Source organism: Pelodiscus sinensis, chromosome 26, assembly GCF_052426305.1.
Source record: "Pelodiscus sinensis isolate ZL-2025 chromosome 26, ASM5242630v1, whole genome shotgun sequence".
NCBI classification, from domain to species: Eukaryota; Metazoa; Chordata; order Testudines; family Trionychidae; genus Pelodiscus; species Pelodiscus sinensis.
In genome coordinates, this window is record NC_143077.1 from 6,522,168 (window position 1) to 6,547,916 (window position 25,749).

The 25,749-nt window shown below is 45.9% G+C and overlaps 1 protein-coding gene and 1 long non-coding RNA gene across 2 annotated transcripts in view; both read right to left on the reverse strand.

Annotated features, from left to right (window-relative positions):
- CSMD2 (CUB and Sushi multiple domains 2) overlaps positions 1-25,749 on the reverse strand; it is a 734,622-nt gene that overhangs the window by 415,463 nt on the left and 293,410 nt on the right. The gene's annotated exons all lie outside the window — the stretch shown is intronic.
- LOC142819946 (uncharacterized) lies at positions 13,005-15,451 on the reverse strand. Its single transcript, XR_012897630.2, has 2 exons — positions 14,699-15,451; positions 13,005-13,258 (listed from the first exon to the last, which is right to left on the reverse strand). It is a non-coding gene; the product is annotated as an uncharacterized LOC142819946 (long non-coding RNA).

Genomic DNA, 25,749 nt, shown 5'->3' on the forward strand with positions numbered 1-25,749 from the left:
ATTACCACGGCAGAAGGAAAGATTAGAAGCAGCAGTCAATTAACGTTTATTATTATATTTATTACAGTGGCACATCGCAGCCACGGAGAATGGGGCCCCACGACATGCCTGGAGGGTTTGTGCCCTGAAGAGCTTACAATCCAAATGGACAAGGGAAAAAAAGGAAGAAGTATTTCCCCACATTTTACAGAAAGGAGAAGCGAGAGGCTGAAATGCTCATCCCAGGTCTCTTACAAGTAAAGCGGGGACTTGAACGCACCTTTGCCACGAGATCACTTTCACTCGCTGTGAAACCCTGACTCAAATATTAGAGGCACTGAGCACTTCTAACTCCCATCCACTGAAGTGGTAGCTGTAGATCGGAGGCTGAGATTTTCTGACCGTCACGTCCATAACACTTACAACTCTCTCCTCATGCACAAGGATGCCTTACGCCCTTTGCGGCACCTAGGACAGCACCCTGCCAGAGCAGGTGGGGACACACAGGTCCTTTTTGGAGATGACTAACACTGTCCTTCATGGTTACACACAGGCTCCAGGTACACACATGGTTACACACTGGCTCAGCAGTTAACCGTGTACACGGTTACACTTTCACATCCCCACCTCAACCTAGTATCTAATCTCCCGTAGCATCAAATGGCAACACAAACACTATAGTAGATAGCATTACCCCTTTAGATTGGGACTCAATAGACCAAGGCGCTTGTAGTCCCTGGTGGTTTTAGGGAAGTTGTTTTTGCTGCCTCTGTGTACAATGGGAAGAAAAACCCTTAGTTCCTTTATAAAGCACTTTGAGATGTATGGGTACAAAACGCTGTAGGAGAGAGAATTATTATTCCAGGCAGAATAATTTTTTTTAATATTTGAAAATTCAATACAGCAAAATATTTGGAAACCAAATACTGCTGTAATTGTTCATAACAAACATCTTACTTGAGCTAGCGTTGTACACTTAATTCATTGCACTAATTCACTAAACCTGAGTCAGGCCATTTAATATTTGCTGTGTCACTGTTAAGCCATGAATGAATACAGTCAGCAATGAATTTTACCAGCAACCACCTTAACCTACACCCCCTCCTGCTTATTCCACGTCTGGAATCCCTGTTTCCCAGAGCAGACTGCTGCCGGGAAGAGAAACAAAACTCCGACCCCTTTTAGCAGAACACCTCTCACAAGACTTAATGCAAAAGAGAACAACCAGAATCATTTCACAGATGCAAGACAAAGAATCACAGTGGGATAAAATGCTAGTTGGACAGCAGGGAAATAGTCTTAATAGTAAGATCCCTTAGCTGGGCTCGGGGAGAAGTCAGCAGGTGGCCTGCACCCTGTCCTGGGCCAGCCCCAGGGAGAAGCCACCGGCCACTCCCACCTCCTGCCCTAAACTCTTCACCTCCTCCTCTAAGCCCCCTGCCCTGAGCCTCTGTAATGGATAGGAGTAGTGCTGCCCAGTACCCATGTCTAGACTACAGGGTTTTGTTGACAAAAGTGGCCTTTTGTCGACAAAACTATACCTGCATCTACACTACTGCCGAGTTCTGTTGACATATCATCAACAGAACTCGGCAGTCTTGTCGATGGCAGCAAATCTCATTCTACGAGGTTCCGTCGACGGAAGGCGTTATTGCATCTACCCTGTCCTTTGAGTCTACACACTCATGTCAACAAAGCGGTTTGTTTTGTCGACAGAACTGGATGTAGTCTAGACACCCTTTGTCGACAGAAGTTTAGACGTACCCTTAGTGATTAAGGGGTTGAACTCACGTAGCTAGCAAGGAGGTTGGCAGAAAGCCAGGAGAACAAATAGGAATAAAGTGTTGAAATGTGAATTGCATAAGATACCTTGCCTGCTTTCTTTGTGTGGGAGAGTTAAACCAGGAGTTGAAAGACACAGAATGATTTAAATCCAGGCAGGACTAGAATCATAGAATTATAGGACTGGAAGGGACCTCGAGAGGTCATCGAGTCCAGCCCCCTGCCCTCAAGGCAGGACCAAGCTCCGTCTACACAGATGTCTATCTAACCTGTTCTTAAATATCTCCAGAGAGGGAGATTCCACCACCTCCCTTGGCAATTTATTCCAATATTTGACCACCCTGACAGTTAGAAATTTTTTCTATGCCTCCAAGGAATATGGGGCATGGAACTGGACTGAACCAAGAAAAGATTGGAAGTACGTAAAGGGAAAAAGTGAATGTAGTTGCGATCAGGGTATTTTCTTTATTTTGTGGCTTCGTTTGAACTGCTCTGTGTGAATCTATACCTCCCCTCCCACATTTACCATCTGAGCATTGTTCCCAGAGATTTTCTCCGTGTTTTCATTTGTTTTCCTTAGTTGCTCAGTAACATCTAGCAACCAGGTATGCTTTATCAAGTATATCTTTTAATTTGCAAAAATAAACTGAGAGATCAGATATCAGAATGCAGCTTGTTTTCCTCTTTTCTTTTTTCAAGCTCTCTTGTGGCAGAGCTTGGGGTACCTCTGGAGAAAAATTCAAGTGTTCACCTCAGTTTTAGGGATAAAAATCACTTGATGGTGGCAGCAAACCTCCCCAAATCTGTGCATTTGTGATTCTGGGGGAAGTTCTTGTAACCAGTGCCTATAGTGGCAAGGTATATATAAAGTCTTTGCAGGCCCCCACCTTCTGCACTCGGAGTGCCAGAGTGGGGAACAGCCCTGACAGCCTTCTACCCCCTGCTCTGGCTACTGCACCCCTATCCTGAGCCCATCCTCATGCCCAACCCTGACTCCTGCATCTCTCACACTCCCAGTCCGGAAGGGCCTAAGCAATGCTGAGTAGGTCTCCTAGTATAACTTATTTACTCTTCTCAATTAAAATGGCTGTGCATTTCACCAATGCCTCTTTCTCTTTCCTTTCCCAGTTTCTGACAAACAGGCGAGGGACACCATTCCTACCCATCCTGGCTAATAGCCATTGAAGAACCTAACCTCCATGAATCTATGTAGCTTTTTTTTTTAAACCCCGTTAAAGTCCTGGACTTCACAACATCCTCTGGCAAGGAGTTCCACAGGATGACAGTATATTGTGTGAAGAAATACTTCCTTTAATTTGTTATAAACCTGCTGCCTTTTCATTTCATTTGGTGACCCCTAGTTCTTGTGTTATGGGAACAAGTAAATAACTTTTTCCTTATTTATTGTCTCCACATCAGTCATGATTTTATAGACCTCTCTCCTATCCTTCCCCACTTAGTCATCTCTTTTCTAACCTGAAAAGTCCCAGTTTTATGAATCTCTCCTCATATGGCAGCCGTTCCAAACCGTTGAGCACTCTGTAAACAGGGTATGAAATGGCCATCCATGCCCAAAGCCTCTGCACCATAAGATGGTTATGTAGGGTATATCCACTTGATCCCAAAGAATGACCCTGCTTAAAAATCCTCACTGAGTTTTCCTTGAGAAACCGTTCGTGACTCTACATGTGGCGATTGGTCAGCTGCCTGGTTAAGTCAAGTTACACTTTACAACCTGGATGACCGATTTTCAGAGGTGCCGAGAATCTCTCGCTCCCACTGTTGGTGCAGGATGCACGGTGATAAATTAGTCCCTGTCTCAGTCACAAGTACAGTACAGCAGAGGAGGGCGCTGGAATAAATACCAGTGTTGACTCCAGCACAGCCCTATATCTTCCATTCATGGCCTTTCCTGAGCATCTGATCTGGAGGTACATGTTTCGCACAGGGCTCTAGATTAGGGAAGTTAGATACCTGCTAATAGAATAGTTGACTAACTGCTTGAAGTCTTAGCGGTTCGTCAACTATTCTATAGTGCCCGGGGGCAGGACTGGCAGTCAGTGTGCTCCAGTCCCACTCCTGGGGAGCCTCCTGCCATGCCGCACTGCTGCCTCTATGTCAGAGGCAGCAGTGCGGGGAGCCAAGTGGGAGCTGGTCTGCAAGGGGAGCCAGTTTAAAAACCAGCTCCCCTCATGAATCAGCTGGCCCATGCTGCTTCCTCTGACACAGAGGCAGCAGCATAGGGTGGCGTCAGCCCCTCTCCGCAGGGGTGCCAAGCTCATCGCAAACAGAGGCTGCTCTGTGGGATGTGCCATAGTGCTGGCTGGGCCCACCGTGGGCCGAGGCTGCTCTGCAGTGGTCTCCCCTGTCCCCACTAGCACTGCTGCCTCTGATAGAGGCAGTAGCATGGGCAGGGGAGGAGGAGGAGAGGCAGCACTGGCTTTTAAGCTGGCTTCTCCCAGCACCAGCTTGCTTCCCCCACCCCGCTTGAAGCCTGTGATATAGAGGCAGCAGGGAGAGGAGAATGGAAGAAGTCAACTAGATTAACTGATAAGCCTAGGCTTATCGGTTAATTGTCTAGTCGATTACTTGTTGACATCACCACTCTAGATGGTAACCCACCTTAAGTAGGGACTATATATTGCAATTGCTTCATTTAATATATTTTGTAACTGCTGAGCAAACGACCCAGCAACCCGAAATAGGGAAAAGTTAAATACGATATTAAAGCAGAAAACACTAGCTCATAATATAAAATGGGATCAGGAATAAAATGGCAACACAGTGTGCATCAGAGAGAGAAAATAAATACTTTATTACACACAGCTGAAAGATCTGACATGTTTTAGCAGCCGCTGAAAAACGAATTCAGCACTTCGGGGACTATTCCTCTCTTAGCTGCATGGGTTTATCAAGTAATGGAAAATAAAAGAGAACCATGGAAGGAATAAATAAAAATTAAATGTATCTCCTTCATGGGAACTCAATGAGATTTGATAAACTGGTCTCCCTTATGAAGTTAGCAGATAAAAGACAAGATACTCCAAGATATACAACTTTCCCGAGGAATACTCACAGAGGTGGTGCTTTGCAGTATCAGTGTCTATTTAAATATGCAATACCTTGTATTATTAATTATAACAACATCAACACTTAGCACTTAGGCTGCCATTCTCTAGGTTCTGTGTATGCATTCATTACGCTTTGCAATCCCACAGTCCGTATTATTGTCTCCATTTGATAGATGACCAAACCGAGAGACAGAGGTGAAAGGCTGAATTTTGGACAGTGGCTGTGTCCTTCTGAATACCTCAGCCTGCATGTTCTCCAGCTTTGGTGCATGCATGGAAGGCACGAGCTGAGTTCACGCCCGTCTAATGTGTGAGAGCATGCGGGCTCATAAATCGTGTGAGGATAACAGGGCACAGAATCATGGAAGCTCAGGTTTGGAAGAGACCTCAGGAGGTCATCTAGTCCAACCCTCTGCTCAGTCAGTGCAAGACCAATCCCGATTAAATCATCCCAGCCAACTCTTTGTCAAGCCTCACCTTAAAAACCTTTTAAGGATGGAGATTCCACCACCTCCCAGGCAGCCCTTCCCATTGTTTCATCACCCTCTTAGGGAAATTGTTTTTCCTAATCTCCAGCCTAGACCTCCCCCGCTGCAACTTGAGACCATTGCTCCTCGTTCTGTCATCTGCCATCACTGGAATAGCCTGGCTCCATTGTCTTTGGAACCCCCCCTTCAAGTAGTTGAAGGCTGCAATCATATGCCCCCTCACTCTTCTCTTCTGCAGATTAAATAAGCCCAGTTCCCTCAGCTATTGCTCGTAAAACATGTGGTCCAGCCCTCTAATCATTGTTGGCGCCCTCCGCTGAACTCTCTCCAATTTGTCCACCTTCTTTCTGTAGTGGGGGCCTAAATTCAGTACTCCAGATGTGGCCTCACTAGTGCCGAATGGAAGAGAATAATCACTTCCCTCAATCTTCTGGCAATACTCCTACTAATGCAGCCTACCCTATTAGCCTTGATGACTTGTTGACTTCTCAGCTTCTCGTCTACTGTAATCCCCAGGTCCTTTTCTGTACAACTGCTGCCTAGCCAGACAGTCCCCCACCTGTCACAGTGCCTGGGATTTTTCTGTCCTAAGTGTAGGACTCCAAACTTGTGCTTGTTGAACCGCATCAGATTTACTTTGGCCCAATCCTCCAATTTGTCTAGGTCACTCTGGACCCATCCCTACCTTCCAATGTATCTATCTCTCTCCCCCCTCCCTCCGCATAGTATCATCCACCAATTTGCTGAGGGTGAAAACCAACCTCCAGATCATTAATGAGGATGTTGAACAAAACTGGCCCCAGGACCGACCCCTAGGGTACTCTGCTTGATACAGGCTGCCAGCTAGACATTGAAACATTGATCACTACTCATTAAACCAGACAATCTAGCCAGCTTTCTACCCACCCTGCTCTTTTTAAAAAAAATCTGTCCCAAAGCGACTTCTCCAAAGATGCAGAGATAGCTACTGGAAGTCACAGGAATAAAACCCAGCCTCATGTCCCCTACTTCAACCACTACACCGGAGATAAAGCAGCAATAACTTTAGGTCTTTCTCCCCTTTTTCTTCACTAAGGAGAGCTACACAGGTGAGCGGCTTGGAGGAAGTTGTAACTATCTCCCTTCCCTTTTTTTGTGAACTGGGAAATGGAACAGAAGAGAGGGGAGAGGATTTCAGAAGGGCTTCTGAATGACTGTTGGAGGTCAATCATCAAGAGCTTCCCAAATCCCTTTCTGGTCTACCTCATCACAACAGCTCCTCTGAAGAGACACAACGATTGATCATTCTCCTCATCGCTCCCCAAATAGCATGTGATCTCCCAAGATCCTCCAACTTCCCAGCCAACTGGATATGGATGGAGCTATTCTGAGCTCAATGGTCTCACTGCACAGAGCGGATCAAGAAGGTTCCTTATGATGCTGCTGCCCAGCTATCTGGACTCCCACGCTTTGCTATGTACCTTCAGATGAACCAAGGTGCAAACCGTGAGACCCGATGTAACTGGTGGAACATCGTGCAAAAGCCAGTGATGGCAGGAAGGGAACACACCACCGCAAACTGATGCACGAGCCCTTAACGTGAGCTTGGCTCAGCAAAATACAAGAAGAAATGTGTTCTGAGATTAAAGTGCCCAATGGGATCACTGGGGCTACGTCCACTCTGGCCAGTCTTGTGCAAGAACAAATACAAATGAGCCACGGCGATGAATATCACCGTGCCTCATTTGCATACTTAATGAGCTGCCTTTTTGCACAAGGGGCTTTTGCACAAGAAGGAGCAGCCTACACTGCTCCTTCTTTCACAAAACCCCCTTCTTGTGCAAGAGCAGTTCTGTCTGAAATTAAACAGCACAATGGCTCTTGCGCAAGGGGGTATTTTTGTGCAAAATGGCAGCTCATTAAGTATGCAAATGAGGTGCGGCAATATTCATCATTGCACCTCATTTGCATATGTTCTTGTGCAAGACTGGCCAGTGTAGACATAGCCTGGAAATTCTGCCATTGCATGCTAGAGAGAGCAGGATGGAGAAACAGATGATCAAATGAACTGTACCCACATTTCACATTTGTGCTAAATGCTCCAGACAACCTCCTCCCAGGGCCCCTAACTCATTAGTACCTGATCTTCAGAAGGGCTGACCTCCACATTTGAAAAGCACTGCCCTCAGCGGGGCCCACAAGGATGCATGACAGACCTAGGGCCACTGGTTACAATGGCTGGGGGAGGCCAAATATACAGAAAAGTGGGTTTTCTGTTCTCAGAGTGAACTGGCCATATAATCAAGGCAGGTAAGCATTAGGGGCCAATTAGCAGCAGGCTAATCAGGACACCCGCAGCCCACTAAGGCCTGGGACTCAATTAAAAGCCTTTCCCTCAGGAAAGGTAGGTGGAGGAGAAAAGCCAAGGGCTGAGAGTAAGAGGGGCACCGCCAGAGAGCTGAGGTCTGTGAGGAGGGAAGCGTGTTGTGAAGGAGCAGGAGAGACTCGCTCAGGTGCCAGGGAGAAGGTATTGGGGAGGGAGCATTTGGGGAAGTGACCCGGGAAAGGCTGCAAGACTGAGAGTGGAGGAAATGCTGCCAATTGCCACTGTCTTAGGGTCCCTGGGCTGGAACCTGAAGTAGTGGGTGGACCCAGGTCCCCCCCAACCCTCCTCACACCACTATGGAGTCTATCCCAGAAGGGAGAAGACCAGGACTATGGAGGGGCTTCACCCCAATCCTTGGGCTTGCCTATGATGAGGATGGCCCTGTAGGCTGTGACCTTTGCCTCTCGTAAAGGGCCAGAGACTGTGTGGAGGGGTCACAGCGACATACGGTATCTGCCTAGAACCTCAGGCCTCTGCCACAGATGGAATTCATGCATGGGCAGAGAGCCCAGAAGAGGCCTATGTAGCACTTATGGCCTCGTCTGAGACACAGCCCCTCCAAGGTTACGTGAGAATTAACTGGTGCATCGGTCTCACTCAGGCTCCCAGAACACACGGAGGAATTCCACCAAAAATTGAACAAGGATGTGTGTCAAAATACAGCCTCGTCCACTGCCTTTTCCATCTCAGCAGATCTCAAGGTGTAAATTGGCACAACCCCACTGAAGTCAAAGGAGGTCTCTGAATATCCAGCTTTCTAATTCCTCTGATGTGAAAAAAAAAACCCAGATACGTATGGCCAACCTAAAGCATTCACAAACCATGAGGCAGGCGCCATATTACCAGGACATTACAGAAATAATAAACATGGGGTTCTTTGTATTTTGCTTATGATTTCTGAGACTTTAGGGTGCCCTCGGGTCACATTTTCAACCTTTTCTCTGCCACTGCAAGGGCTAAAAATTCACTTTTTACTGGGAAGCTGAGATGAGTGTGCAATCACATGACTCCAGGAGCTGGCGTGTTTTTTTTAAACAAAACATACACACCAAATTTTGCATGGATCATGGTTAAGTCACAAGCACTGGCAATACTAAAATAAACAGCACAAAATGTGTAACCTTTTACCACTCTTCCATAAGCACAGGTAGATATTACATTGCTCTGTTTCTGACTACATCACATTTTATACGGATCCTGTATGCCCAAGTGGGTGTCTGATCTTTTCAACTGAACTCTCAAATGTCAACATTCATTTTCCTTATAATTAACATCATTATCAGCAGACACATTTTTCTCATCATCTTCCTGCTTTTTCATTTCTTGCTGGCTTCTGTCAGGGAGCTGTTACATTTTTTTTAAACAGTCCAAAACTGTGCTTTCAAATTAGCAGCTAATGTATGTGGCAAAGGTGGCTCAGAATTAATTTGTCATCACCAGCTATACTAACCTTTAAAAACATTCAGGCTACAGGTGAAGCTGTCTGAAGATTCACCTTTATCAAGAGCAACAAACCAGGACACAGTCTTTGGGGTGGGATGGTATTTAATTATTCCCCGGCCTTAGATTCAACAAACCATCCATGGTTCAATTCGGACATCCCACCTGAGTTCTAAAGCTAAAGAATGTAGAACAAGCCCAAAGATAAAAAAGATAATTCCCACCTAACCTGCAATGTGATTTTCATACAGGAGTTTAATGTTACTCAATGGAATCTTCCTTCAGGAACGGGATGTAAGAGAGAGATTAGAACTATGTTCCAACAAAACCCACCATAAGTAAAATATGGAGATCAGAAAGTTTCTTCCCATTAAACATAAATAGCAGTAAAGAAAAAGGCTGCCCTGACTAATTACCAGGAATAGAACATAGCAGTCTTTTCTTTACAAGTGATTATCCTCTGCAAAAACCTCCTCAAATCCCCTAATTATGGCTTGTTTTCCAACTCTTGGTTATTGCTCTATTACAGTCCTTCATATCCCCTGCTTGAAATCTGCCAATCCTTAGAAACTTCTTCAGCAGCATCGTGCTAGCATGTGCTAGCATGCCCAGAAAGATGTTCATTTCGTAAATACAAGGCTGCATCCTTAACCGAGACATAGCGAAACTTTTAAGTTTAACAAGGTAAGGAAAAAGTGAGCAGGGGCATATTTAAAGCACCAAGTATTCGGTTTTCTACACTGCCAGTTTCCCTGTAACAAAACACAAAGTAGACTCAATGCACCTTATTTTGTTATCAGGTAGGGACAGTTGTTTTTAAATTATAGTTCCGTATATGTTGCTATCAGATAACTCTTTTTCTGTTTTATTGTGGTGTTACTGACTTATCATATATGACAGATGCGGGGGGAAAACCAACACTAAAACCATTCTTAGCCACAGTCAGCTCTAGAAGCGCGAAGACAAGTATTAAGTGTTTTGCTGAGATGAAAGAGAAGCTGAGCTCCAGACAGAGAGATATGGTGTGTACATGAGCAAACACACCAGGAGAATGTCAAGATCATTGTCGCCACTCAGCAAATAAGCTGCTTTGCCATGAAAGAAAGCCATTCCCGGGATTTTAAAGGTGGTCAGACTATTTATTCTCAATAGTTTAGACAATGAGGATTTCATCCATTTTTTTTCCTGTGCATCAAATTGCCAATACAAAGAACCAGAATCTGTTTACACATTTGTTGCTTGAAATCATTAGGCAAATAGTTCTCAGCGAATGTATTCGCGCATGTAGCATGTGCATGAGCAATTTACTTTGGGGATTCAGTCTTCTTTGGAACCAAAGTTGATGCCTTGTGACAGATCACTTACTATAATATTCACATGATATGGATTCCCCTTCCTAACTGGATCATCCCAACCTTTATAAATGTGTCTCATTTCTGTTCAGATTGAATTTCAATCACCAGACAGGGAAGAGTCTATGCACCAAACGAGTCTATGCACCTCCAAATGAAGATTCAGTGGAAGTCAGGTGCTTTGCATTCATTATGCTTGCCCAGTGCACATAGGATTCTAATGTTACTCAAAGGAATCTTCCTTCAGGAACAGGCGATTTCATTTTTTGACTAACCAGAGCTCGGCTACCGGCCCAAAATTAACTGCCCATGAATATTTGAATAAAAAAATGCTCATACAAAATGCCCAAGAGCCGTGAATAAAACATGCCAAATCAAAACTAAGTTTCTAGTTCAGTGAACAATTCATCAACATGTTTTTTTTTTAATTCAAACAACACCAGGTGGAATGCACATTAAAAAGCTATGTTCTAAAGAGGCAAAATATTCTTTGGTTACCTAGGAGAAATTCCTTCAGAATTGTAAGATTAGTTACAGATGACTGCTAATCAGCCTGTAAGTGTACAAAAATAGAGAATGCAATGCTAATGAGGCAAGCATACTTGACCACAACCCAGACTCTCTATAAAAATCTCTAAATTTGGAGAATCAATCCAGAAGACAGCAAGCCAATGATACATAAGCAGTTTAAGATTTTTTAATCTTTATTCTGGCCTGGTCAACACCTTGTTCCTGTGGTGGTATAATTCTAGTGGCCAGATGTGTGTCATTGTTCTCCTATACTTATAGGCTTTGCCTACACCGCGAGTTTTTGCAGTAGAAAATATACTAATGAGGGACTCGTTAGCATAAATTGCAATCTCATTAGCATATTTTCTGCCATTTCTTTTTGCGCAAGGGGTTCTTGCGCAAAAAGAAGCGGTGTCGACTTTTTTTTTTTTTTGGCGTAAAAACCTCTGTGGGACAAGCTTAAGGATCTTGCACAAAATGGTTTTTGTGCAAAAAACCCCCCAAAAAACCCTGTCCACACGGATTCTTTTTGCGCAAAAACTCCTTGCACAAAAAGAAACAGCAAAAAATATGCTAATAAGAGTGTGACTTATGCTAATGAGACCCTCATTAGCATATTTTCTGACCCAAAAAACCACAGTGTAGATGAAGCCATAGAGTTATATGGGTCAATCCCTAGTATGGACATTACACCAACATAAAAGCAGGAAGGAGTGGGGGATTGCAGTACATGAATTATATCAGTACTGTATAACATTTCTGTCTAGACTAGCTCTTAATAAAGGTTTTAGGTCACTTTTCTGGTCAGATCAGTTTCACCACCACAGAATGGCCCTATAGAAATTAAACTTCTAGTGAGTTTATGAACAATATAAAGGCATCCAAGTGTTCTTATCACTGCATCCACTTAACCAAGTGACATTTGGGGGGTACAATGGGCATGCTCGACACAAGGACAGATTCTAGGGCAGTCTGGAGTCTAGGCATGATCAGCCTCCTATACCCTAGTAGGGTTGCCAAGTGTCCAGTTCTGAACCAGACAGTCCAGTATTTGAGCTTTCTGTTCGGGAAACAAATTGAGAAAATAGAAATGTCCGGTATTTTCTAAATAAGATGTCATGTCGATTGTGATGTAATGTCAAGTGTGTCCAGTATTTTTGTTGAAACCATCTGGCAACCCTACATCCTAGGCCCAACACATTTCTCTCCATCCACCACAGTTCCACCCATCGGGGTGTCAATCATGAAGCCATTTACACCGGTTTACATGTTTAGCCATGGGAGCTAGGGCCATGTCTACAGTAGGAGATTATTTCAAATGTATTAAGTTCGACTTCTGGGCACCCGATTTTACAAATTCAATCTTCCGTGTCCTCACTACAGGGAAGAATCGAATGTAGTCCAAGGCAGGCTCCTGCCTCATGAGAAGCAGGACCACAGTGTTTGAATTCCATGGCGCCTTATTCTGAAATAACGGGCTTGGTAGTGTGCACGCGTCATTTACAAATTCGATCTTATGGTGGAGAGGGTATTTTGGACTAAGGTCCTAGTGTAGACCAGGCCTAGGTGACTTGTCCATGGTCACTCTTGAAGTCTGTGTCATAGCAGGGAACAGACTGCTGTTCTTCCTAATCCCATAATGGCTTCCTAACCACTGAATTATCCTCTCACATCAGGCTATAACCTCTGTCATTCTAGTTCTGACCCTCTCACACCTCTCTGCTCACCTGCCTTACTCCCTGGGTGTCTCTTGCTTCAAGTCTGACTGTCGTGCCAAATTATGTAGGTAATTTGGGGATTTTCACAAACGTTCTATTGGGATTAGATTAACAGCCTCAACTAAAAGTGATTTTTATAAATGACCAGAGCCAAATGTGAGTTTGTCTGTCTGAAGTGCATTTTAATACCAACCCACTCCTTAAGATAATCACATTGAATAGATTCAATTCCACATTTAAATGAAATTCCTGGGGAAAATCCAGAAAGGACTCAAATAAATGAGGCCAAATAAATGAAATCAGGAAAGGAGCGGAAGAGCTTTATTTGCAACTCTTGAACGCTGGGAACTGGGGAATGCGGAAAGTCCCCCAGGCTGAATTATTGAGATAATAAAGCACCTGCTGAAGAGACCTCCAAGTGCAGTAATCAAATTATTGCATTGCCCCGGAATAATCACAAATGCAGGTTCCCATTTCAGAAGAAAGAATCAACAGAAGGAGAAGCAGGATGGATAAATGGAATTGAAATCTCCCTCTTGAGGCGTACAGTAAGCTGAAATGACATACAAGAAGTGAGCCTTATACTAATGCCAAACAGACTGGGAGTTTATTCAATTTTGATTTCCTGCTGCAAGGTCACTGCTAAAAGGTAAGCACAGTAATGGAGTCTGCTATAGATCACCTGGTATGTTTCTGTTTTGCTTCATAAACCATAAAAACGACTGCAAGAAAATGGCTCAGCACAGCATACCCACAACGGCTCACCGCTTGAATGGGCTGGAGGCTTGACTCCTGTTTTAGGCTCTTGGTGGAGATCTCGGCTATGTCTACACTACAGAGAAAAGTTGGAAAAAGATACACAAATTGCAAATTGCAATTTGCATATCTTTTTCCACTTTTCTTCCAAGAGGCTTCTCTGACATTTGGCCTATCTATATGGGGCCGAATGTCGGAAAAAAACCCTCTTTCAGAACATCCATGCTTCCTCGTAGAACGAGATTTACAGGGATGCTGAAAAAAACACGTCTGCTCTTCCGAATTTTTTTTCAGAAAAGCAGACGCATTCCTTGGTCGCAGCAAAGTTTTTCCGGGAGACCTCCAGCATCCCAGAAAAGCTCTGCAATGTAGACATAGCCCTGGGTTCAATTCTAGGCTCTACCATGTATTGCCCTGTTTAACTGAGGGCACGGACATCAAAATATAATTGACATGAAAAGCTGCGTATGGGATACTGTAGGCCCACTTAGTTAGCCTGGCTAGCATGGGCACTGAAATTGACAAGTACTTTTTTCCTCTTCCCCTCTCCCTTCTTTTTCTGTTGTAAATACTGAGGGTGTCTCCTTTTCTCTCCACTCTGCTCACCTGAGGAAGTAGCTTTTGCCCAGGAAAGCTCACGATACTATATTTGTTAGTCTCAAAGGTGCTCCTTGTCGTTTTTAACTGAAGGCAAGTCACTCCATCTCACTAAACCATATTGAGCACAGCATTCAAAGGGTGCATCTACACAGCACCCAAAACTCAAAATAAGATTGAGTAGCTTATTTTGAGTCTGTTTCTAAACAGCTGTCTACACAGAGCCAAATTTCGAAATAAAGCGCTATTCCAAACCATCCCTTACTCCTCGTAGAATGAGGTTTACAGAGATGGCGAAATAGCATGTCCGCTACATTTCGAAATAGCAGACACATACAAAAGACGCGGGGTGGCTATTTCAGGATACCTCTGGTATCCCAAAATAACTTTGCTGTGTAGACGTACCCTTTAAAACACAGACTTTCAATAGGAATTAAGCAGGGGTGTAAATAAGTCAAGACTCCTGTTCCTTAGTGAACCCCCTGAAAACAGAAAGGATGCCCCTTGCTTTGTCTTGAGTTATTAGGATTTACCTGCATGGAGACACTGTTACAAAATAACCTAGGGTGTTATCCAGAAACCAGACGACCCCAGTCCAGAACAGCTCCCCATGCGGACAATCTAATGCTGCATTTAGTACCTTTTTGCAGTGTAGCCTGATCCATCTTGTGGGCTCTTCCCGGTACAGACAAGCCCTTTGATTATAAGTTCTTTGAAGGCCGAACGCTCCTATTCTGTGTATACATTGCATAGCACATAGGGCCCTGACATTACTTAACACCTCTAGATGCTACAGCAGTACAAATAAGAAGCGCCCCGGCATGTGAATTGCATGGCCAAAGTGTCAGTTGGCTTCATTACCACTATTCATAGGTTTGCTCTCGGTAGCTGTCAGACTCCCAAAGAAAGTTCTGATGAGGTCAGGAATGCGGTCTGTGGTTTCCGGGTGCAATGTCATAACCTTAAGTCAACTAGCTAACTAACCTGGGAAACCAGCTAGCTGTGATCCCTCAGAACCTTATCACATTTTCATTTACTAAAATATAATTAATGAAGGCTTTTAAACCCTTAGAACCTTTCAAATTAATGTAAAGTCCACCAAGTAAATTAGACTGGTAGGCTAAGTGCTGCAGATTGAAATTATGGTAGTTATCCTGACAGGAACCAAGAAACAACTGTCACATATAATTATTTTTAAGGCTGCTACTAAATCATTCTCACATTATGAGCCGTCGCCTCTCAGAGGCTAACAGTGGCTTCACATTTTATCATGACAAAGTATTAGAGTTACCCAGTTAATTCTCTGGATATTACATACATTCATAATGTACTGTATATTAAACAAAGGGAAATCTCACAGCCATCTGGAAAAATCCTATCATAGCTATGAGGTCTGTAGAAGACTGCTTTGCATAACTACAACTCTGACTTCAGCTCAATTGAGTGTTAGCCAATCAGACTGTAGTATGCAAATGACCACATTCAGCTCTAGGTTCATTGGAGAGGTTTAACTTGATCTCACAATCCAAATACCTACCAAACAATGTCAAGAAACCTGAGTACAGCATCAAGTTTGCCTTCTGCACACCAGACGAGGTAGGACCCTCCCCTGGGTTCATCATGCCACAAGGAGGAGGGGACTGTCTTTCTAGTATTTAAAATAATGCTTATTCATTTGATGTCCACCAAAGGAGCTCCAACCAGATCACTGGACAAATTTAATCACTATGTAACACAATGGTCAGCCATGCTGCCACAAAACCGAAAGGGAAGTTATCTTCCTATTTGCTCTTCTTCATATCCTTCAAAGAGCAATGCAAAGGAAACCCAACAGACTCTGGCTTGAACTGCATAGAATTATCCAAGAAGTGCTCGGAAAAATGGAAAACCATCCCTCAAGAGGAGAAAAAGAAGTATGAAGAGCTGGCCAGGGTGCATAATGCCCGGTGTCTGAAGAAGAAAAAATCAGATCCTTTGCATGGTGTGAGACGATCCCAGAGAAAGAGACGTAGGAAGAGAGGGGATCGGAGAAAGAGGAAGAGGCCACTGTCTGCTTTTTTCCTCTTCATGGCTGCTCACCGCCCAGCACTCAAGAAGTCAAATCCAGGCTGGACCATGGTACAAACGGCCAAGAAGTTGGGAACCATGTGGCACCAGCAAACGGACAAAGACAAAGAGATGTACAAAAAAAAGGCCGCTCAGCTGAGGCAGAAGAACCGAAAGGGCAAGTCCACTGGTTGGGGCAGAATCTGGGGGCGCTCAAGAAAGACAGGAGGCTCACGGCGCAAAAGATCCAAGAGGAGGGACGTAGCCGATGACTTTGAGTGCGTTATTTGTTGCTAAGCCCACGAAACGCATCAAGTCCAGTTCCTCATTAACGTAGGTGTAGATGATTGGGAAGTCTGAGCGCGCCTCCACGTGACCTTAAGTAAACATGAGACCAGACCTATGTTGAGTGTGATTCTTTACAGGAAACAATGGTGAACTCCTCGAGTGAAACCTGTGCTGGTGAAAAGCAAAGGAGGTCATGATGACAGAAAGCCTCCCTTTACCCACAAAACAGGTACCACATGGAGAATGGCAGGGCCCCTAAATACAGTTGAGAATGAGGTCCTTCCATAAGAGGCACAGGACTCAGGCCCCCTTTGCAGATCACAGCAGTGCCAATTCACACCCACAGAAGGGGTGATTTTTATGATGTGAACTGAAGAACAACTTCTTTAGCCAAACCAGCCTCGGTGGGAGGGGGGTATCCGGGCAAATATATCCTTGGAATCACTCCAGTGAGGTCAGAGGTGTCCATGCCGTCTCCCTGGGTTACCTCACTACCATATATTCTTACATGCCTGCCATGAATCAGCCTCTAACTCCACTGACCATGGACAAGAGAAAGGATTAGTCTGATAAAGAGAAGACGAAGCGGGGCTATGAGAGAGGTCTATAAAATCTTGAGTGCGGTGGAGAAAGTAAAAAGGGAAAAGTGATATGCTTTTCCATAACACAGGAACTAGGAGTCACTAAATGAAATGTGGTGAGGGGGGCCAGGAAGGAGCTGGTACATGTGGGAAGCCGACTTTCATATGTATAGGCTCCCATGGAGATGCCTGCTCCCCCATCCCATGCTGCTGCCTCTTTGCCAGAGGCAGCAAGAGGGGGGAGGCAGGAGCCAATAGACACGGGGAACCGGCTTTTAAGCCAGCTCTCCGTGCGTGCCGGCTTCTGCTGGGCCGTCTGCCTTCTCCCCCCTCCGTGATGCTGCCTCTGATGAGGGGCAGGCGGCAGGCAGGATGCCAGTTCAGCCTCTGTCTCTTGAGGAGCTCGCATAAGGCATATGCCTTACCAGTTAACCAGTTAACCTTTAATTTTCCTATTCTCAATCCCTTTATCCCAACCTCATTGCCTGGCAGGAGGTGAAAGTGAACCCTTCACCCTGTTTCCAAGCTCTGGAGTTGCCATATGTACTAGACTGAGCTTCACAGACAGATTTGACTGAGACTTACAACTCCCTGGTCTGGCGAAGGGCTTTGCAAACCCATAACTATATTCACCATTTCCCAGGGCTAAGCTGGAAGACAGCACTGTAATATTGGAGCGGTTCCTCCCTTTATGATTAAAAACACCTCAACCTGTTGTTTGATTAAGGTGGAAAAACTCATTTCTGAGCGTAAGTTCAGAGACGCCCTGGGATAATAAACCACCTTTTAAAACTCCGGAGACCTCTTAGACCAAGGATCTAATCCCAGTTCTGCTCCCCAAGTGAAAGCAAGTTTGATTATTTTGCTTCCGACTCCATTTTTCAATAGCCTCACGACTCACGGCATCATTTCAAAGGGCTGTCATGCTCCATCCTGGAGGGAGGAAGAATTCACAGTGGGTGTTTGCAGGGCTGGCGGAAGTGGTGCATGAGCAGCACGCCGATGCTGTGGTCCTGAGCCTGAGAACCTAGATACTGAACATGTGGGGGGACAGGAATGAGGAAGCCCAGTCCAATGCTACCTACAAACAATAGGAGTCTCTTCAATGGCTTCCGTGGGCGTTGGGTCAAGCCCCAAGAAGCAGGCCCGGCTAAACAGTTTGTGGGGCCCAAGGTGTCTCGCTGACACAAGGCCCGGCTGGTGGATGCTTTAGTTTAAGTCACACCCAGTTGAGGGGTTACATAATTCCAGGGTTTCTCTTCCCTTCACTCTGAGCAGGGCATCCCCGTAGGGCAGGGTTGATCCCAGACTGGGAATCTCTTCTTCCTGGCCAGGACATCCCCTCTGCAGGGCAGGCTCCGGGCGTGGGCGGGAGTTTGTTGAGAGCAGTCACTGGACGGGCCAGTGGCCGTTTCCGTAACCTCCCCTTTATAGGGGTGGGGGCTGGAGCCCAGCGCCCTCCCTCACGGTACTTGCGGGAGGGAGAGCGGGGGGTCTGCGGTTGGCTGAGCCGCGCGGCCGGGCGACTCCCAGCCAGGGCAGCGAGTGAGCGGCTGAGCAGGCGGGGGCTGGCCCCGAAGGCGCGAGGCCTGAGGGAACAGCCTTACCCTAAGGCCGGGCCTGCTGAAAAGCCAGAGGTGCTGCTACCAGGGATTAAGACAGAGCTGGCAGAGATGTGGAATTCTGCCTGGTATCCAAACACCCTATTGTATCAGGTCCGTACGCAGGGGGATGCAAAGGGTGCAAATGTGCACACAAACCCCCCATGGTCCTTCAGGGTCCGCCCTGGGCTGATTCTGGCCAGTCTGGGAAAGGGGAAGGCAGCACGCTGCCTGGGGGAAGCCTGGGACTGATCTCTCCCTTCCTCCCCCAGGAGAGAGGCCGGGGGCAGGACTGGGCCATGGGGGCAGGGAAGCCACGAATCCCTCCCACAGCTCACCCCCCCACACACTTCTTGTGGATGAGCCTGTGTATCCTATACTGTCCCAGGGGTCTCCAACCTGTTTAACCACAAGATCACTTTTTCAATTGAAGTGCAATGTAAGATTTACTCAAACCCAAATCCCCTTGCCCCACTTCCTTCCCGCCCCTTCTGAGGCCCCGCCCCTGCTCCACCCATTCTCCAAGGCCTCACCCGGCTCACTCCATCCCTCTTCCTTCCCCCATCCTCACTCACTTGCACCAGGCTGGGGGAGGGGGTTGGGGTGCAGGCTCTGGTCTTGGGCCAAGGAGTCTGGAATGTGGGAGGGGCTCCGGGCTGAGCCCAAAGTGGAGGTTTGGGGTCCAGGAGGGGTTTCAAGGTGCAAGCTCTGGGAAGGAGTTTGGGCACAGGGGGACTCATGTCTGGAGCAGGAGGTTGGGTGTAGGAGGAGGTTCAGGGCTGGGACGGGTTCAGGAAACAGGCTCTGGCTGGGCACCACTTACCTGAGATGGCTTCTGGATGGTGAAGCACTGGAGTTAAGGCAGGCTTACTCCTGCCCTGGCCCTGCACCCCTGCTGAAAGCAGCTAGCATGTACAGCAATGGCTCCATGGTGCCATGTGCTGCCCCTCATCGACAGGCACTGAGCCAACAGCTTCTGCTAGCCACAGTTCCCCGTTATTGCTCCATGGGAGCTGCAGGAGCGGTGTCTGCAGGCAAGGGCAGCATGTGGAGACCCCCTGCTCTGCCTCTCTCAGGAGCTGCAGGAACGTGCCAGCCGTTCCAGGAGCAGCAATTACTATCGGGATAATTACTCCAGCCATGACAAGTTAGGCATTTTAGAACTCACTACTCAAATTAAATTTACGCATGAAATGAAAATTATAAACTGCACAGACCAGTCAAAAACCAGAAATAACACACTTTGCAAGGAGTAAAAGGCCCCCATGTATGTGTTCTGTGTATGTGTGTGTATGTATGTGAGAGAGAGAGATTTGTGTGTGTGTGTGTGTGTGTGTGTGTGAGAGAGAGAGAGAGATTTGCGTGTGTGTGTGTGTGTGTGTATGAGTGTGTGTGAGAGAGAGAGAGAGAGAGAGATTTGCATGCTTGTGGAGATAGGATACAGGAGTGGAGAGAGGAGGGACACCCTGACATCATTCCCCTCTTCTCCCTCCCACACCCTGTACAGCAAGCCGGAGGCTCCCGGGGGAGGCCAGTTCTAAGGCAGAGGGAGGGAGCAGCATGACAGTGGGTGGAGGGGCAACTAAAGTGCCAGTGCTTGATAGCTTCCCGGCCAAACCAATCAGGATCACCTGTCAGAGGCTCCAAGCGCTACCGGTAAATCCCAATCTACTGGTTGGTGACCACTGCTATACTGGCTCTTAAACCAGCCTCATCTCCATATTATTTGGGTGTATTGAGGGTGTGACAACACTACAACTGGGATGTGAGATTCCCAGTGAGGAGCAGACAGACTCACATTAGCTCAGCATGGGCTAACCTGCCAAAAACAGCAGTGTGGATGTTGCAGGAAGGGCACTGTAGCCAGACATGAACCCCATCTTGTTTCTCCCCCCCCCCCCGAGCAAGAGAAAGGCAGTCAGCCTTTGATGCCCTGGGAACGTAGGTGTGCTGCCTGTCCCTGACTCTACCATAAACAGAAACCAGACAGTAAATGGGCTAGCTGACGACTAGGAGGCCTCCCGTCGCCGTGATGGCTAGTATCAGTAATTGACACACCTGCACTGTCCCAGGAGAGGAATCTTCACCCATCACATACCAGAGGTGCCCATTGTCTGCGTTTTTCCAGGTGTGAATTATGCTTTGCACCCTTCGTGGGAAACTTGGCATTCAAAGCCATTTCTCCTAATTGGCCACTTGAGCCCAGGAAGAAGCCTACATGACCCAAGGGGTATAAAGAGGGGTTCAGTAGCCTACCCCATTTGAGCTCCAATCATCTACACCTGCTGGCAGGTATTGATTGTCTCCCGAGGTCTGTGGGACGCCCAACCTCGCCCTACTTCTTCCCGAGGGATTGAGAGAAAGACGCTGGCCACGCCAAGTCTGGAACGCAGGGGTGAGAATATATACCTGCTAGGTGTCTATTTTGCATGCATTTAATAAGAGCTCAGAGAACCAAAAGGGTTTCATGGTACCTGTAAGTGACTTATTAGTGTAATTTCTGTCCTGTCCTTTGTAGTGGCTGTGTTATCTGTAACACAGCAGTAGCATTTAACAACTAAGTTTACCCTGTAACAATAAAATAGTAACTGTTTAAGCTTTAACCTGACTCCTTCAGTTGCTGTAACAGAACCAAGCACAATTTAAAAGAACTTCAGCCGGTCATAAGGGACTCACTGCCCTGACCGTCGGCTGACAGGCATCCACTCAAGAAGCCAGCCAACTCCACTGGGCACCTTGTGTCTGAGAACAGGCAACTAGCCCATGCAGCAAAACCCACACTGCGAGGAATCACACTTCCCAACTGCAGCGTGGACCTGCATGTGCAGGGCAGTGGTTTGTTTTGGGAGGGCCTGTGTTTGCTGTAGTAGTTCAGGACAGCGATGCAGTAAATTTGGGATTCACTGTTGTAGTGACCTGACAGGTCTCCTACTCAGTCGATGATGATAAACGTTTGGCTGCGTGCGTTTTTGTACGTGCCCTTAGTATATCATGCCAGCTCTGTGCTATCCTAATAGACTTTACGAAGCTTCAGGGGGTAGCCGAGTTAGTCTGTACAGGATGAACTTAAAAACAACAAATGGTCTGGTAGCACTTTATAGACTAACAAAACATGTAGATGGGATCATGAGCTTTTGCGGGCACAGCCCACTTCTTCAAATGACCAGAGCGCCCCCAAAGACCACAGAATCAGATAAGATAGGAAGGCACCTGAGTCAGGTTAATTGTTGAACGAAGTTAATAGTTGTGGGTTGCCAGCTGGCCTTTGAGCCCTTATGTATTCGTACCTGGGACAATGGACTCGGCTCAATCAATAGTATGGGTTAACTATCACCCCTTAGGCCAGCCAAAGAGTTAAGTGAGGTACCCCAACATTTATAGACAGAAATGAACAATTCTATGATACACAGCATACGTATCGGCTTACACATTAATGACTCGTTCGGTACCTCCCCTTGTACCTTACTCCAAAGCATTCACTACCCGATGTTATGCTTACACTCTTGTTGGTTTAAACTATGTTATTATGTACTTAGATGGGTGTCCCAGTACTGTCCTGATTGAACGTATTTGCATATGTCATGTGCTTTTATTAGCGCTAGCAGTTTTATTGCAGAGACACACTGACTTATGGAAAACATTTGCTTTTGACACGACCTGTCTGTTTCTTAGGGTGTGTCTACACTGCACCCTTAGGTTGAAATAAGCTACACAATTTACGATATGCAAATGGTGTATCTTAATTCAATTCTTTTTCAAAACAGGCTATTTCTAAATTTGGTGTGTCTCCACGGTGCCAAATTTTGAAATAAAGCACTATTTCGAGACATCCCTTCTCCCTCGTGCAACGAGGTTTACAGGGATGCCGAAATAGTGCATCCGCTATATTTCGCAATAGCAGACTCATTCAAAAGATGCGAGGTAGCTATTTTGGGATACCTCTGGTATCCCAAAATAGCACTGCAGTATAGATGTACCCTTATAGCATAACTCTTGCTTACTTTGGTTTAAACACCAGGCCCATGCTTGAGGCTCTGTCTTTCTTCTACATCTGCTATCAGCTCTGTCGAATCCCATCCTCACCTTCCTTCCACACTCCAGAAAATCATTTCAGCTCCCCAAACTGCAAACAAAACTGGCTCTGGTGGTGATGGAATCGGTATCCTGTGTTCCCACCAAATGGGCTTGTTTGGGTTCTGCTGTGATAGCAGGAGAACAGGTCACCAGGGCCAACAGCTTTCACTGCATGCAGAGGAAAAATTCTGAGGCATAGCCCACTAAATTGTCAGTAAAGACACTGCTGACGTATTAAGTACAGACTAATTCTCTACTCTAATTTCTCTGACTCAGTGGCAGAGTGTTTAACTGAGCAGAGACAAGGAAATATCACACTAATGGTTCTCATCACGGCATGGTCACTAACAGCTTGACAGGGTCCATCAATTAAAATCTATTTCCAGCTGCACTAGGGAGGGTGACTCCAGGATGTTTAGCTATTTTTGGTCCACACAGCAAATACCAAGAGGTTAATACACACACTCAAACATGCACAAGGGATCATCCATCCAACGACTTTTAAAAATAATAAAAACAAAATTATGAATCTTTGGTTCTTTGAGTCATGTACTTCACAAAACGCCAGGGCATGATTGGTCTGCAGGGAAAATCATGCTCTGGGAGGCTGCTACGTAGGTTTCACTTGATTTAACGCATGAGAGACTGGTCATGACTGATGTTTGTAAATTCCTACACCCTGCTGGCTTTCCACCACACACACTCTTTTGCAAACATACAAGCTCCAATCAAGTCTCAATATGGCTACTGTTACCAACCTTCTACCACTGAAATGCATCTTCCAGCCACCTTGATTTTCAACTGACGGCAAGCTCGGGAAGTGGGTGATGATTTATTTTTTCTCCACATGAGCTGGTTTTCTGGAGTGCCACCCCAAGAAAGAAAAAGTAAGAGCAGCGCAATGTTTGCTGCATACATTAAGACTTTCTGGTGGAAAGCACACATTACTGAAGGTATTATTCACATTTTCCACATGGGGAAACTGAGGCAGAGGTGAAGGTCAAATTTTCAACTTGGGTTCCTAAAATTAAACATCTAAATCCATAGCTAGGTACCAAAATAAAAAAGTTGCCCTGATTTTTAGGGGAGCTATCAGCACTTAGAACCTCTGAAAGGCAGACCACGTATAGCTGGATGCTAAACTTGAGCTGTGTAAGTGATTTGGCCAAAGTCAAAAGGATTAATAAAGGAATCCAGGGTTTAGAACTCGTTGAGTTCCTAGGCTTCTCAGGTTTTTTGCTCAGGGCACTGGGTCACACACCTCAATGAAACTGTTGCACTAAAAGTGGGACAAGCTATTAGAGGGAACTGGCAAAAGGAGAATTTTAGAATTCTGAATGTCTCCAAGTTCCACGTAGCAACAGTACTCACACTAGCTGGCTTGCATTAGCAGACTGCATTCCTCTGTCTGTTAAATAGCTTTCCCTTCACAAGAGTCATTACTCAGGGAAGCAGCGTGTTCAGGTGAGTAGGTCTCCGGATTAATTAGAGCAGCGTCAATAACTCATTTTTCCGCTCTAGGGCCAAACAGGAAAATGCCCTTCCCCCCAGAATGTCTTGTGGTTGAAATGAAACCTTTCACTTGATCCAAAATGAAGTTTTCGCTTTTGTTTCCAGGTAGTTTTTTAAGCAGTCAATTCCTGCTCAATTTTCTAAGGAAACTTGTTTCGAAATGAAATCTTGATCTGATTTGTTTTGCCAATGTTGAAACACAAGAGGACTTCTTCCTGGAAATCCGCCCCTTGTTTTTGGCCAAAACCATTTGCCAAATTTGACTCAAGGCCACCCTGCTCTAGTTCTAATCCAGTCTCTGTAATGCATTTACTATATGACTTTGGGACAGTCATTTCACACGTCTGAGTTTCTATTCCCACATCTATCTGTAAAGCTGATGGACCCAAGTTATCAGCAGGAGGGATTGAACCTAGGATCTGAGGGGCTAAAGCCAAAAGCCTCTACCATGTGAGCTAAAAGCCAACTGATGCTGAGCTGAGGCTGTAGAGCAGACTATGCACTTGCAGCTCAGTGCTTCTGGGTTACATATCAACCAGGAGAATGATATTTACCTTTATTTGTGAACCACTTTGAGAGCTACAGATTAAGTGGGCTATGTAAGAGTAATTAACAACAACCCTAATGCTGTGTCAGTTGCTCTGTAGTATTACTCACAGAAGCAGTTATTTCTCAGGACCTTCTGAAGGATTTTGAAGTTGGAGGGGCTCTGTATTGCTAGGCTCTCTTGAATGAAGCCTCGTTGGCTACGTCTACACTACAAGGTTTTTAAACAAAAACGTCCATTTTTGCACAAAAAACAGCAGAGCGTCCACACTTCAAGCGTGTTTTTGTGCAAAAATACCCATACAGTAAATCGACAGGACAGAGGGCTTTTGCTGGTAGAGTTATTCCTCTCCCCTCAAGGAATAACTCCTTTTTGCACTACAGCTCTTGGACAAAAAGGCATGTGTGGACTCTCTGCAGGGGTTTCTTGTGCAAAAAGAGCCTATCAGAAAAAGCACAGGTGCTCTGATGGCCATCCATGCAGTGTGGATGCTCTCTTGTGCAAAAGCACATCGCTTTTGAAATGCGCTTTTGAGGTGTGGACGTGCTTTTGTGCAAGAAGATTTTGTGGAAGATCTCTTCTGCAAAAAGCTTCTTGCACAAAAAACCCTGCAGTGTTGACAAAGCCATCGACTTTAAGGTCAGAAGGGACCATTGTGATGATCTAGACTGACCTCCTGCACACTGCAGGCCAGAGAACCGCTAACCACTGGCTGAGAGATTGAAGTCCTCAAGTTATAGAGAAGTCACTGTTGACACCAGTTTAAAAACCCGCAAGTGACCCACTTGGGGAAAATTCCTTCCCAACCTCAAATATTGTGATCAATTAGACCAGGAGTGGGCAATAATTTTTGCAGGGGAGACCACTTCTTCTAACCCAGCTCTGCCCCTCCCCCAGAAGGGGTGGGGCCTCAGGAGGAAGGGGTGTTTCCCTCTAGGCCTTTAGGCTTCCCTCACCACCAGCCAGTCGGGACCTGGAGGCGGGGGAGTGCGCGAGGTCATTCGCTGTTCAAAACATCTGGTGGCTCCCGCTAGGCGCTGCA